This window comes from Arachis hypogaea, chromosome 5, assembly GCF_003086295.3.
Source record: "Arachis hypogaea cultivar Tifrunner chromosome 5, arahy.Tifrunner.gnm2.J5K5, whole genome shotgun sequence".
NCBI classification, from domain to species: Eukaryota; Viridiplantae; Streptophyta; class Magnoliopsida; order Fabales; family Fabaceae; genus Arachis; species Arachis hypogaea.
In genome coordinates this window covers 84,688,729-84,702,602 of record NC_092040.1, presented here as the reverse complement: position 1 = coordinate 84,702,602, position 13,874 = coordinate 84,688,729, and the positions used below count along the sequence as shown (strand labels likewise).

Genomic DNA, 13,874 nt, shown 5'->3' with positions numbered 1-13,874 from the left:
CCATAATACTTGGTCGACCATTTTTGGCCACTGCTAGAGCCATTGTGGACATAGAGCAGGGAGAGTTAACCCTCATGATGCATGAGGAGAGCATCATCCTGAAAGTCTTTCCAGAATTTCAAAGGGATGAAGAAACAAGCAAAATGAGTGATGATCTCCTTCCAAAGCAATCAACTGACAAGGAAGTAAAATAGAAAAACAAACAGATGCAAGAAGAAAAAGGGATTCACAAGGAAGCAGGGGTGATAAGCAAGAAGGAAGGTATCACAACTCAAGTAACTGTCAAGAAAGAAAGATCAACAAGAAAGAAAAAGATGAAGAGCAAGAAAAAGGCTCACAAAGGGTGGAAGAATAAGAAAATCCCAACAGAAGGATTTGCCAAAGGTGACAAGGTGCAACTAGTGTATCAACAGCAAGGAGCAGAAGATTATTACACTGTCAACCAAATACTTTCTCTTGAGCATATGGAAATTGAGCATCAAGGCACACAGAGAAAGCTGACAGTGAGAGGTGACAAGTTGAGACATCACCAACATCAACCACCCTAAAGGGAGGTCAATGTCAAGCTAATGACAATAAAAGAGCGCTTCATGGGAGGCAACCCATGGTTTAAGATTTCTGTCTTCTCTTTTATTTAATAAGTTATGATTCCTCTGAATATGATTTTGAATTTTCATGCCTGGTAAATGCACACATCGTTTTAAAGCACATGGCAAACTTCTAAGTTTGGTGTACCTTAAGGCACACCCAAGTTCATTTTTCAGAAAAAGAGAGGGGGATTATTCTTAGAACATATGCATAATCCTTTTGATAAAGCATGTGACCAAACACTAAGTTTGGTGTCTGCATGTGCAACAATATTCAGAAGATCATTTCTCAATCATGAACTCAAAACCATACAGACAAGGGATCATACATCAAAATTTTTTTTTTTAAAAATGCATCAATTTTGAGAACGGTTTGCATTGCTAAGCCATCCCCTCAATAAAAGATAAGTTTGGTGTTCACCAACTTTTAGCATTTTATTTAGGGACACAATTGATCACAAAAAAATTTTAAATAACTATTAAACAAACCAAAACAATTTATTTCATTACTGCAAATAAGTTGCCAACGGTTATATTAATATTCTAAGCTAGCTGTTGTGGTTCAGGTGGAAGAAAAAGATTAAGACAAAAGCTAGGAGAAGGTCACGGCTAGGAGGAAGCTATGTGAGGAAGGTCACATGTGCCTAGGAAAACGCGCTCATGGGGAACAAAATTTGCATGCATGCAATATTGGACACCGAGGTACATGCAGCCAATGGAAGAAGGATCCTCGTCAAGCCTCAACCATGCATGCAGACCGTCCATTCCATGAGTCCTTGAGATGACCAACTCAATCTCAGCCCTTCATGAACACTAACGGTTCCTTCTTCATTCATTCATTGTGGTTTTGTTGAAAAGCTTGAAGAATTCACCTATAAGTAGCCGTTGGCACCAACACGGTATACACATTCTTATTCAAGCCACTTTCATATTAAAACCATACTCTCTTCCACTTCCAAAACCAACATAATTCCCTTACCTCACACATCAAAACCGAACCAAAACTCTTCTCAAACACAACACATAGTTCTTCTACTCTCACTTCCTCTTTCTTTTCACTTTAATTTCAATGGCCTCCTCAAGCTCAAAAAGAAGGCCAGGAAAAGAACCTATGGTAACCGAACTTCCATCATTTAATGCAAGCAAGTTTAGATCCCAATTCCATGAAGGGAGATATCATAGGTTCATGGAGGCAAAGAATGTCATCTATGAGAAAGGCCTTGATTTGAGGGAAGGAGAATACCCCATCATGAGGCAAATTACTAGAGAAAGGAGGTGGGAACTTTTGTGTGCTCCTCTGACTGACATCAGTGCAGTAATGATCAGGGAGTTCTATGCAAATGCTGCAAAAGAAAACAAAAATAGTGCTCCTTACACAAGCTATGTCAGAGGGGTTGAAGTGAGTTTTAGCCCAGCTGCTATCACAAGAGCCCTCAAGTTGAGAACCATAACCTATCCAGAGCCTAGTTATGAGGCTAGATTGCAAATGAAAAATAATCCTGATGAGATCCTGCAGGGGTTATGCATGGAAAATACAGATTGGGAAAGAGATTCAAAGGGAGTTCCAAGTCACATAAGGAGGATAAATCTTACTCCTGTGGCTAAGGGATGGTATGAAATAGTGAGGAGATCTATCCTTCCTACTGGAAACGCCTCTTGGGTCACAATCAAACGAGCACTCTTGACATACTGCATCTTGCATGGAGGTGAGATCAACCTTGCACAACTCATAGCCGACAGTATTCAAGAAATGGCCGATAGCACAAGCAAATCAAAAGGTCTTGGACATCCAAGCACCATCCAAAGGCTATGTGACAGAGCTAACGTACTCTTTGAAGATGAGGACACAACAAAAGTGAAGAAAGGGAAATGGATTACCAAGAAGAGCATGGAGGGAACGAATGAAGAAGAAGACCAAGAAGGGGTAGTAGCTCCTAGACAAAGGAGATCACAAAGAGAGGAAGGACGAAATCAAGCTTATGATGCCATAGATATGAGTCAATTGCAAAGATCAATTGAAGAACTATCTCAGCAACTCATGCAGGCTCAACAAGGTCAAAATCAACTCATGCAGGCCCAACAAGGCCAAAATCAGGAGGGCCAAGTGAAATATCTAGAGCCCCATCCTGAATTTATGGAGCAATTTTTGAAAGAAAAAGAGGAACGAGAGGCTTGGCAGCATCAAATGGAGGAGAAACAAGAGAGATGGCAACAACAAATGATGACTCAGCAGTAAGAATTTCAAGCACAGATCCTTGAAGGACAAAAAGAACAATACAAAGAATTCAAGGAATCATATGATAAGCTGTATTTTAGTCAAGCTAAAGCAGAGGAATATAGTCACAACCTGTATCAATGGAAGAATGTTCATCACACCATGGGAGAAGTTAGACATGTACAAAGAATGGAGTATGATGAAAACATGCAAGCAAGGTTGGAGTACTTGACCCACAATCTGCCAACACTCAATCCTGAGATCAAGCCATTTGAACAATGCCCTGAATTCTTAGCCAAGCAACAAGCAAAATCTCATCAATACACTGAGTCAACCTTTAACAGATTGGAAGATTTTGGGCTCAAAGGACTCTTAGATTCTGTTTGGGGTAGAAGATGTCCTGGTGAAGAGATCCGAGATTACTCCAAGACAGGGAAGAAAAAGAAGAAGAAGGGAGAATCAAGCAGCAGCCATGACCATTAGAAGGTGGCAAAGTTCTTTCATACTTCCTCTTTCATGTCTCTAATAAGGAGATGCATGTCTGAAACATGATATGCCTCCATCATTTATTTCTTTTACTTTATGCATTTTCTGTTCTTTGCTTTTCATTTTAGTTAGTTAATAAATAGCTAGAAAAATGCTAAATCTGCACAATGCTTGTTATCCATCACTTAGCTTGAAAATCGTTTTGTCTCCCATATGCTTGAATAAAAGAGTTTGGTTTGAATTGAAAAGTAAAATATCCAATGTTGCATAAGTATGAATGGAAGTTGGTGGTGGTATATGTGTTTGATTAAATGCATAACTCATGAAATAATTGTTGCATAATATCATTCTCATTCAAGTGTGAGTTAGCTTGCTGTTACAAAGACTCTTATCAATAATGAAAAAGCCCTTGGTAGCAAAAACAGAAAGAAAAGGGAAAGAAAAAGCCAAAATGGCAAGAAAAACAAAGAATAAAGGTTGGACACCAATATCTTGAACCTTAGGACATATGCCTGTGGTGTTCTTGTACTAAGATCTGCTTGGATGAGTAAATTCTAAGGGGTATTTTAAAACCCGGTCACTTAGATCAACTGATTTGGGATGGCCAATTGAAAATCCACAATAAAGAGCAACTTAGATACAGAACATTTAGTTATCCAAAGAGATGCTGGGCATCAATGATCCTAGGAAGAATTAATGAGCCAAGTGTCTGTGGTGGAAAAATGTTGAGCAAAAAGAAAGAAACAAATAAAGCCAAAGGCTATGCTGAAGCATTTGACACCCAACCTCTAAAAGAATAATATGCTTGTTAAAGCATTATAAGCCAAGAAAAGTTAGCAAGGGAGGAATCAAAAAGTGAGTCTTATAACAGCAAGTTTAGCAAACCTTTGATGCAAAATGTATATCATGTAACAGCAACAATAATTGAGTTATCATTGTCTGCATAATGACCCCATAGATTAAGTTCTGCTATCTGCATAATAAGGATATGTATTCTTTTCTTATTCATTTCAATTTCTCTTAGTTTTGATGCTTGCTTGGGGACAAGCAAGATTTAAGTTTGGTGTTGTGATGTGATGAGCGGATAATTTGTATACTTTTTGGCATTGTTTTTAGTATGTTTTTAGTATGATCTAGTTAGTTTTTAGTATGTTTTTATTAGTTTTTAGTTAAAATTCACTTTTCTGGACTTTACTATGAGTTTGTGTGTTTTTCTGTGATTTCAGGTATTTTCTGGCTGAAATTGAGGGACCTGAGCAAAAATCTGATTCAGAGACCAAAAAGGACTGCAGATGCTGTTGGATTCTAACCTCCCTGCACTCGAAGTGGATTTTCTGGAGCTACAGAAGCCCAATTGGCGCGCTCTCAACGGCGTTGGAAAGTAGACATCCTGGGCTTTCCAGCAATATATGATATCCATACTTTGCCCAAGATTTGATGGCCCAAACCGGCGTTCAAAGTCACCCTCAGAAATCCCAGCGTTAAACGCTGGAACTGGCACCCAAATGGGAGTTAAACGCCCAAACTGGCACTAAAGCTGGCGTTTAACTCCAAGAAGAGTCTCTGCACGAAAAATGCTTCATTGCTCAGCCCAAGCACACACCAAGTGGGCCCGGAAGAGGATTTTTATGTCATTTACTCATTTCTGTACACCTTAGGCTACTAGTTTTCTATAAGTAGGACCTTTGACTATTGTATTAGAAATCTTTTGATCACTTGAGATCTCTAGATCATCTTTGGACATTTAGTTCTTAGATCATTGGGAGGCTGGCCATTCGGCCATGCCTAGACCTTATGCTTATGTATTTTCAACGGTGGAGTTTCTACACACCATAGATTAAGGTGTGGAGCTCTGCTGTACCTCGAGTATTAATGCAATTACTATTGTTCTTCCATTCAATTCCGCTTGTTCTTGTTCTAAGATATCACTTGTTCTTCAACTTGATGAATGTGATGATCCGTGACACTCATCATCATTCTCACCCATGAACAAGATGACTGACAACCACTCTTGTTCTACAAGCAACCAAGGCTCTAGTGAATATCTCTTGGATTCCTGATTGCACGATGCATGGTTGATCGCCTGACAACCGAGTGCTCGTCTGACAAACGAGCCAACCATTCTGTGAGATCAGAGTCTTCGTGGTATAGGCGAGAACTGATGGCGGCATTCAAGAGAATCCGGAAGGTCTAACCTTGTCTGTGGTGTTCTGAGTAGGATTCAATGACTGAATGACTGTGATGTGCTTCAAACTCCTGAAGGCGGGGCGTTAGTGACAGACGCAAAAGAATCACTGGATTCTATTCCGGCCTGATTGAGAACCGACAGATGAATTCCGCTATGCTGTGACAGAGCATATGCAATCGCTTTCACTGAGAGGATGGGAGGTAGCCACTGACAACGGTGAAACCCTTGCTTAAGCTTGCCATGGAAAGGAGTAAGAAGGATTGGATGAAGACAGTAGGAAAGCAGAGAGACGGAAGGGAAGGCATCTTCATGCGCTTATCTGAAGTTCCTACCAATGAATTACATAAGTATCTCTATCTTTACCTTTGTGTTATTTTCGTTCATCACCATTACCATTTGAGTTTGCCTGACTAAGATTTACAAGATGACCATAGCTTGCTTCAATACTAACAATCTCCGTGGGATCGACCCTTACTCGCGTAAGGTTTATTACTTGGACGACCCAGTGCACTTGCTGGTTAGTTGTGCGAAGTTGTGTAATGCCATGGTATTGAGCTACCAAGTTTTTGGGGTTCATGACCGGGGATTATGAGAGTTGTGAAAAAGTATTGTTCACAATTTTGCGCACCAAGTTTTTGGCGCCGTTGCCGGGGATTGTTCAAGTTTTGAGCAAGCTTTTGGTAACATCAGTGCCAAGATCTGGCAACAACACCAATTTTTTTGCGTTATTGCCAGGGATTGTTCAAGTTTGGACAACTGACGGTTCATCTTGTTGCTTAGATTAGGTATTTATTTTTTTCGAAATTCTTGAAGATGAATTCTAGAGTTTCATGATGATTTGTTGAAATCTGGCTGGCTGAGAAGCCATGTCTAATTTCATTGGACCGAGGTTTCAACTTATCACCACAAAAGCTTGTTGATTTTTATCAATCTTGCTTTTGGAGCAATGATCTGCTAAGGCTTGGCTGGCCTCTGGCCATGTCTAGTGTTTTGGACCGAAGCTTTCTTTGAAAGCTTGGCTGGCTGCGAAGCCATGTCTAATTCCTGGACCGGAGTCTTAGACTAGCATTGCACTGATTCCTGGAATTCTCATTAAGAATTTTGATACCTTTTTCCACTTAATTTTCGAAAAACACAAAAAAAAAAATTTTACAAAATCATAAAATCCAAAAATATTTCTTGTTTGAGTCTAGTGTCTCATCATAAGTTTGGTGTCAATTGCATGCATTCATATGTCTTAGTGATCTTCAAGATGTTCTTGATGATTTACTTGCTCTGATCTTTGAATTCTATTGACTTGAGTGTTTTGTGTGTCTCATATGCATTTTCATTTTGTTAGTGTCAGTAGTATACAAACTGCTAAGTTTGGTGTCTTGCATGCATTGTTATTTGATTCTTGTTGCATTTTGATTTTTCCTTATTATTAAAAATCCAAAAATATTTTTAATTTGTGTCTTTTCAAGTCAATAATAAAGAGAATTGAAGATTCAGAACATACAGCAGAGGAATTGCACAGAAAAAGCTGGGCGTTCAAAACGCCCAGTGAAGAAGGACAGACTGGCGTTTAAACGCCAGCCAGGGTACCTGGTTGGGCGTTTAACGCCCAAAAGGGTAGCATTTTGGGCGTTAAACGCCAGAATGTGCACCATTCTGGGCGTTTAACGCCAGGATGGCTAGAAGGGAAGATTTTGTTTTCAAATCAAATTTTTTTTCAAGTTTCCAAAATCTTTTCAAAATCAAATCTTTTTCAAATCAATTTTCCAATCAAATCTTTTTCAAAATCAATTTCTTTCCTTTTTTTTAAAGATACTTACTATCAATTAATGATTTGATTCAACATTTCAAGTATGTTACCTTTTCTATTGAGAAAGGTTTAATGTTTGAATCATATCTTTTCTTGTTAGTCAAGTTTTTAATTTTCAAATCAAATCTTTTTAAAATGTTTTTCAAATCATATCTTCTCAATCACATTTTTTTAAATCAATCATATCTTCTTAACCACATCTTTTTCAAAATAATTTTCAATCAAATCTTTTTGATTTTTAATTTCAAAATCTTTTTCAAAAATCACTTGATTTCTTTTCCATTTTTTTTATTTTCGAAAATTAAGTAATGTTTTTCAAAATATTTTTCAAAATTTTTCACTTAATTTTCGAAAATTACTTCCCTCCTTCTCACATCCTTCTATTTATGGACTAACACTATTCCTTAATGCAAAATTCGAACTCCATCTTCTCTGATAAGTTCGAATTTTCCACTTCTGTCTTCTACTCTTCTTTTCCTCTGACACCTTAAGGAATCTCTATACTGTGACATAGAGGATTCCACATTTTTCTTGTTCTCTTCTCTTTCTTATGAGCAGGAGCAAAGACAAAGGCATTCTTGTTGAGGCTGATCCTGAACCTGAAAGGACCTTGAAAAGAAAGCTAAGAGAAGCCAAAGCACAACTCTCTTTAGGGAACCTGAACGAATTCTTCAAGGAAGAAGAACTCATGGCAGCCGAAAACAACAATAATGCCAACAATGCAAGGAAGGTGCTGGGTGACTTTACTGCACCTACTCTCGATTTCTATGGGAGAAGCATCTCTATCCCTGCCATTGGAGCAAACAACTTTGAGCTTAAGCCTCAATTAGTTTCTCTAATGCAACAGAATTGCAAGTTCCATGGACTTCCATTGGAAGATCCCCATCAGTTTTTAGCTGAGTTCTTGCAAATCTGTGACACTGTTAAGACTAATGGGGTTGACCCTGAGGTCTACAGACTTATGCTATTCCCTTTTGCTGTAAGAGACAGAGCTAGAACATGGTTGGACTCTCAGCCTAAAGAAAGCCTGGACTCTTGGGAAAAGCTAGTCAATGCCTTCTTGGCAAAGTTCTTTCCACCTCAAAAATTGAGTAAGCTTAGAGTGGAAGTCCAAACCTTCAGACAGAAGGAAGGAGAATCCCTCTATGAAGCTTGGGAAAGATACAAACAATTGATCAGAAAGTGTCCCACTGATATGCTTTCTGAATGGAGCATCATAGGTATTTTCTATGATGGTCTCTCTGAACTGTCCAAGATGTCTTTGGATAGCTCTTCTGGAGGATCTCTTCATCTGAAGAAGACGCCTACTGAGGCTCAAGAACTGATTGAAATGGTTGCAAATAACCAATTCATGTACACTTCTGAAAGAAATCCTGTGAACAATGGGACTAGTCAGAAGAAAGGTGTTCTTGAGATTGACACTCTGAATGCCATATTGGCTCAGAACAAAATATTAACCCAACAAGTCAATATGATTTCTCAAAGTCTGTCTGGAATGCAAAATGCACCAAGCAGTACTAAGGAAGCTTCATCTGAGGAAGAAGCTTATGATCCTGAGAACCCTTCAATAGAAGAGGTGAATTACATGGGAGAACCCTATGGAAACACCTACAATCCTTCATGGAGGAATCATCCAAATCTTTCATGGAAGGATCAACAAAGACCTCAACAAGGTTTCAATAACAATAATGGTGGAAGAAACAGGTTTAGCAATAGCAAGCCTTTTCCATCATCTTCTCAGCAACAGACAGAGAGTTCTAAGCAGAATACCTCTGACCTAGCAACCATGGTCTCTGATCTAATCAAAACCACTCAAAGTTTCATGACTGAAACTAGGTCCTCCATTAGGAATTTGGAAGGACAAGTGGGTCAGCTGAGCAAGAAAATTACTAAACTCCCTCCTAGTACTCTCCCAAGCAATACAGAAGAAAATCCAAAAGAAGAGTGCAAGGCCATCAACATGGCCGAATTCTGGGAGGAAGAAGAGGCAGTGAACGCCACTGAGGAAGACCTCACTGGACGTCCACTGGCCTCCAATGAGTTCCCCAATGAGGAACCATGGGAATCTGAGGCTCAAACTGAGACCATAGAGATTCCATTGGACTTACTTCTGCCATTCATGAGCTCTGATGAGTATTCTTCCTCTGAAGAGGATGAGTATGTCACTGAAGAGCAAGTTGCCAAATACCTTGGAGCAATCATGAAGCTGAATGACAAGTTATTTGGAAATGAGACTTGGGAGGATGAATCCCCTTTGCTCACCAAAGAACTGAATGACTTGTCCAGGCAGAAACTACCTCAAAAGAGACAGGATCCTGGGAAGTTTTCAATACCTTGTACCATAGGCACCATGACCTTCAAGAAGGCCTTGTGTGACTTAGGATCAAGTGTAAACCTCATGCCCCTCTCTGTAATGGAGAAATTAAGGATCTTTGAGGTGCAAGCTGCAAAAATCTCACTAGAGATGGCAGACAACTCAAGAAAACAAGCCTATGGACTTGTAGAGGATGTTCTGGTCAAAGTTGAAGACCATTACATCCCTACTGATTTCATAGTCTTAGAGACTGGAAAGTGCATGGATGAATCCATCATCCTTGGCAGACCCTTCCTAGCCACAGCAAAAGCTGTGATTGATGTTGATAGAGGAGAGTTTATCATTCAAGCGAATGAAGAATCCTTGGTGTTTAAGGCCCAAGGATATCCCTCTGTCATCATGGAGAGGAAGCACGAAGAGCTTCTCTCAAAACAGAGCCAAAAAGAGCCCCCACAGTCAAACTCTAAGTTTGGTGTTGGGAGGCCACAACCAAACTCTAAGTTTGGTGTTGAACCCCCACATTCAAACTCTAAGTTTGGTGTTGGGAGGTTCCAACACGGTTCTGAGTATCTGTGAGGCTCCATGAGAGTCCTCTGTCAAGCTAGTGACAATAAAGAAGCGCTTGTTGGGAGGCAACCCAATGTTTTATAATTAATTATTTTCTTTTGTTATTTTATCTCTTTTGTAGGTTGATGATCATAAAAAGTCACAAAATCCATAAAAAAAGCAAAAACAGAATGAAAAACAGGAAGAAAAACAGCACACCCTGGAGGACGCACCCACTGGCGTTTAAACGCCAGTGAGGTTAGCTGGTGGGCGTTTAACGCCCAGTCTGGCACCATTCTGGGCGTTTAACGCCAGAAAGGGGCACCAGACTGGCGTTAAACGCCAGAAAGGGGCAAGATGCTGGCGTTAAACGCCAGAAATGGGCACCAGCCCGGCGTTTAACGCCAGAAATGGCACAAAATGTGATTTTGCATGCCATTTGGTGCAGGGATGACTTTTCCTTGACACCTCAGGATCTGTGGACCCCACAGGATCCCCACCTACCCTACCACTCTCTCTCTTCTTCACCAATCACCTCAACACCTCTTCCCCAAAAACCCCTCACCTATCAAATCCCATCTTTCTCTTCACCACTCACATCCATCCTTCATCAAACCCCACCTACCTCACCATTCAAATTCAAACCACTTTCCCACCCAAACCCACCCTCAAATGGCCGAACCTCTCTCTCCCCCTCTCCTATATAAACCCTCCTTCACTCCTTCATTTTCACACACCTTAAACACTACTTCTTCTCCCTTTTGGCCGAACACAAAGCCCTCTCCATCTCCTCCATTTCTTCTTCTTCTACTCTCTTCTTTCTTCTTTTACTCGAGGACGAGCAAACATTTTAAGTTTGGTGTGGTAAAAGCATAGCTTTTTGTTTTTCCATAACCATTTATGGCATCCAAGGCCGGAGAAACCTCTAGAAAGAGGAAAGGGAAGGCAAAGGCTTCCACCTCCGAGTCATGGGAGATGGAAAGATTCATCTCAAGGGTGCATCAAGACCATTTCTATGAAGTTGTGGCCTTGAAGAAGGTGATCCCCGAGGTCCCTTTTTCACTCAAAAAGGGTGAATATCCGGAGATCCGACATGAGATCCAAAGAAGAGGTTGGGAAGTTCTTACCAACCCCATTCAACAAGTCGGAATCTTGATGGTTCAAGAGTTCTATGCCAATGCATGGATCACCAAGAACCATGACCAAAGTGTGAACCCGAATCCAAAGAATTATCTTACTATGGTTCGGGGGAAATACTTGGATTTTAGTCCGGAAAGTGTGAGGGTGGCGTTCAACTTGCCTATGATGCAAGGAGATGAGCATCCTTACACTAGAAGGGTCAACTTTGATCAAAGGTTGGACCAAGTCCTCACAGTCATATGTGAAGAGGGCGCCCAATGGAAGAGAGATTCAAGAGGAAAGCCGGTTCAATTAAGAAGGCATGACCTCAAGCCCGTGGCTAGAGGATGGTTAGAGTTTATACAACGCTCAATCATTCCCACTAGCAACCGGTCCGATGTTACCATAGACCGGGCTATCATGATCCATAGCATCATGATTGGAGAAGAAATAGAGGTTCATGAGGTTATAGCCCAAGAACTCTATAAGGTGGCGGACAAGTCCTCTACCTTGGCAAGGTTAGCCTTTCCTCATCTCATTTGTCACCTCTGTTATTCAGTGGGAGTTGACATAGAGGGAGACACCCCCATTGATGAGGACAAGCCCATCACTAAGAAGAGGATGGAGCACACAAGAGATCCCACTCATCATGAGATCCCTGAGATCCCTCAAGGGATGCACTTTCCTCCACAAGACTATTGGGAGCAATTAAACACCTCCCTAGGAGAGTTGAGTTCCAACATGGGACAACTAAGGGTGGAGCATCAAGAACACTCCATTATCCTTCATGAAATTAGAGAAGATCAAAGAATCATGAGGGAGGAGCAACAAAGACAAGGAAGAGACATTGAGGAGCTCAAGCACTCCATAGGATCTTCAAGAGCAAGAAAGAGCCGCCATCACTAAGGTGGACCCGTTCTTTGATTTCCTTGTTCTTTATTCTTCTGTTTTTCGAATTTTATGCTTATGTTTATCCATGTTTGTGTCTTGTGATCATTAGTGTCTTAGTGTCTATGCCTTAAAGTTATGAATGTCCTATGAATCCATCACCTTTCTTGAATAAAAAAGTGCTTAATTGATAAAAGAAAAAGAATTGCATGAATTTTGAATTTTATAACAGTTTAATTATTTTGATGTGGTGGCAATATTTTTGTTCTCTGAATGTATGCTTAAACAGTGCATATGTATCTTGAATTTGTGGTTTATGAATGTTGGCTCTTGAAAGAATGATGAAAAAGGAGACATGTTACTGAGGATCTGAAAAATCATAAAAATGATTCTTGAAGCAAGAAAAAAGGCATTTCTATTCAAAAAAAAAACGAAAAAAAAAGAAGAAAACAAAAAAAAATAGAGAATAAAGAGTTGTGATCCAAGGCAAATAAGAGTGTGCTTAAGAACCCTGGACACCTCTAATTGGGGACTTTAGCAAAGCTGAGTCACAATCTGAAAAGGTTCACCCAATTATGTGTCTGTGGCATGTATGTATCCGGTGGTAATACTGGAAGACAGAGTGCTTTGGGCCACAGCCAAGACTCAATAAGTAGCTTTGTTCAAGAATCATCATACTTTAATAGGAGAATCATTAACACTATCTGGACTCTGAGTTCCTAAAGAAGCCAACCATTCTGAATTTCAAAGGATAGAGTGAGATGCCAAAACTATTCAGAGGCAAAAAGTTAAAAGCCCCGCTCATCTAATTAATACTGATCTTAACAGATGTTTTTGGAATTCATTGCATATTCTCTTCTTTTTATCTTATTTGATTTTCAGTTGCTTGAGGACAAGCAACAATTTAAGTTTGGTGTTGTGATGAGCGGATAATTTGTATACTTTTTGGCATTGTTTTTAGTATGTTTTTAGTATGATCTAGTTAGTGTTTAGTATGTTTTTATTAGTTTTTAGTTAAAATTCACTTTTCTGGACTTTACTATGAGTTTGTGTGTTTTTCTGTGATTTCAGGTATTTTCTGGCTGAAATTCAGGGACCTGAGCAAAAATCTGATTCAGAGACCAAAAAGGACTGCAGATGCTGTTGGATTCTGACCTCCCTGCACTCGAAGTGGATTTTCTGGAGCTACAGAAGCCCAATTGGCGCTCTCTCAACGGCGTTGAAAAGTAGACATCCTGGGCTTTCCAGCAATATATGATATCCATACTTTGCCCAAGATTTGATGGCCCAAACCGGCGTTCAAAGTCACCCTCAGAAATCCCAGCGTTAAACGCTGGAACTGGCACCCAAATGGGAGTTAAACGCCCAAACTGGCACTAAAGTTGGCGTTTAACTCCAAGAAGAGTCTCTGCACGAAAAATGCTTCATTGCTCAGCCCAAGCACACACCAAGTGGGCCCGAAAGAGGATTTTTATGTCATTTACTCATTTCTGTACACCTTAGGCTACTAGTTTTCTATAAGTAGGACCTTTGACTATTGTATTAGAAATCTTTTGATCACTTGAGATCTCTAGATCATCTTTGGACATTTAGTTCTTAGATCATTGGGAGGCTGGCCATTCGACCATGCCTAGACCTTATGCTTATGTATTTTCAACGGTGGCGTTTCTACACACCATAGATTAAGGTGTGGAGCTCTACTGTACCTCGAGTATTAATGCAATTAC

At 40.0% G+C, this 13,874-nt stretch overlaps 1 non-coding gene across 1 annotated transcript; it reads right to left on the bottom strand.

Moving 5' to 3' along the window:
• Positions 1-8,373: 8,373 nt before the first annotated feature.
• LOC112804581 (small nucleolar RNA R71) lies at positions 8,374-8,481 on the bottom strand. The gene has a single exon (XR_003203190.1). It is a non-coding gene; the product is annotated as a small nucleolar RNA R71 (small nucleolar RNA).
• Positions 8,482-13,874: the final 5,393 nt, after the last annotated feature.